Source organism: Equus quagga, unplaced genomic scaffold (assembly GCF_021613505.1).
Source record: "Equus quagga isolate Etosha38 unplaced genomic scaffold, UCLA_HA_Equagga_1.0 73442_RagTag, whole genome shotgun sequence".
NCBI classification, from domain to species: domain Eukaryota; kingdom Metazoa; phylum Chordata; class Mammalia; order Perissodactyla; family Equidae; genus Equus; species Equus quagga.
The window spans coordinates 1414813-1416424 of NW_025802777.1; the positions used below are offsets into that span (position 1 = coordinate 1414813).

The 1612-nt window shown below is 75.4% G+C and overlaps 1 protein-coding gene across 3 annotated transcripts in view; it reads right to left on the minus strand.

Annotated features, from left to right (window-relative positions):
- Positions 1 to 552, minus strand: part of PKNOX1 (PBX/knotted 1 homeobox 1) — a 57713-nt gene extending 57161 nt beyond the window's left edge. For 2 of the 3 annotated variants that reach the window (XM_046651644.1, XM_046651639.1), the window contains exon 1: positions 423 to 552. The gene's annotated coding sequence lies outside the window, so the exon portion shown is untranslated. The remainder of the gene's footprint in view (positions 1 to 422) is intronic. The other variant, XM_046651643.1, reaches the window with a different exon arrangement.
- Between the last annotated feature and the right edge of the window lie 1060 nt (positions 553 to 1612).

Here is a 1612-nt window from a genome sequence, read left to right on the forward strand (position 1 = left end):
CCGCGCCCCAACCCCCGCCCCGCCCCCGCCCGCGCAAGGGGCGCGCGCCGCGCTCCGAAAGGGACGGTTAGGAGCGCGCGCCTCAGCAGCGGGCCCCGCGCGGCGGCGGCGGCGGCGGCCGCGCCTTCCAGAAATTTCCGCGTCCCTCAACCCACACGGAAAAACAAGCGGGGCGCGCCCCCGCGCCGGCCCGGCGGACAGTGCCCCTCCCCGCGGCCTCGGCTCCCCTCCCCCACCCGCGCCCCCTCCCCGCCCCCTGCCTCGGGCGGCGGGTCCGGCGCGGCCCTCCCGGGCGGCGGCGGCCCGCGGAGACCCAGGCGGCGGTGGCGGGGCGGCGGCCGCGGCGCCTGCGGGCCGGCGTGATTGATAGGGACGGGGCCGGGGAGCGGCGGCGGCGGCGGAGCGGTTGAGTGACAGCTTACCTGGGTGCCAATCTTCATCACACTGACAAGCGGCTGCAGCAATCGGGACCCGCAGTGCCGCGCCCGCGTCCAACCGTCACGCCGACGCTGGGCCACGCGACACAGCCTCGCTCAATGGGAGGAGGGCGACGCCGACGCGCGCCGCATCAATATTCACATAGGGGGCGGGGCCTGCCGGGCCCGGGCCCCGCCCCGTCCCTGCGCCGCGGCGGCGTGGGGCGGGGCCCGCGCACCGGGGGCGGAGAGCGAGGCGGGGGCGGGCGGCGGCCGGCCCCGCCCCCGCCTCGCGCCCGAGCCAGACCCCGCCCCCCGCAGGCAGGGCTCCCTCCTCATGACTATGCAGATGAGGGCGTGGCCTGGGCTCGCGCCACGCCCCCTCGCTCAGCTCCGCTGCCCGGCGAGCCTGGAGCGGCTCGGGTGGGCCGAACCACGCGCTGCGCTGCGGCGGAGCGGGTGGGCGGTACTATCGCGGAGGAGGCGCCGGCCGCTCTCCGCGCCCCCGGCTGCAGGTGGGACCCGGCGGACCCCGGCGCCTTCGGAGGCCCTCGGAGGCCGGGCCGCACGGGCGTCCGGCGCCGAATCTCCCTCTCCTGCGCGGCGCCCCCTGTGTGTGCAGGCCCGCGGCAGCCCTGGCTTGTCCCGGTGGGCGCGGCCCGGGCGGCTCGGCGGGTGGGCATTTGGGCCCCAAACCGCGGCGGTGGGGTGCTCGGCGCCCGCGGTCTGCCCACGACCGGCCAGACCCCTGGCGTCATGTGTCCCCGGGGTGCGGGCTCCGGCCACTGCTGCAGGCTCGCCACTGGTCCGCGCTCTGCCTTCAATACACCTGTCCCCCGGGTGACCCACGCAGGCCCTCTCTGCAGGTGAAGCGGCCTCCCTAGGGGTACGCGGCAAGTGTCGTCTGCATTCCAAGGTGAACGATCAACGACTGTTGCACTGCGCCCCCAGGTCCCGCCGGTGGCCTTGCCCTCCGAACGTCAAGGGTCGTCCTACTGGCCATTCATTGTTGCAGGAACATTCGCTCCGCCGTCTGGAGTCCATACATAGCTTGGAGAAGGGCCCCCCTGGCGGCTCCCACGCTGCCCCGGGAAGAGGCAGACCCAGGACAGGAACCTGTGGCTGGAGGAGCCTGGGTAGGTCCAGTCGTGAACAGCCCGGAATGACATTCCTCATAAGTCTTCAGGGCTGCACGA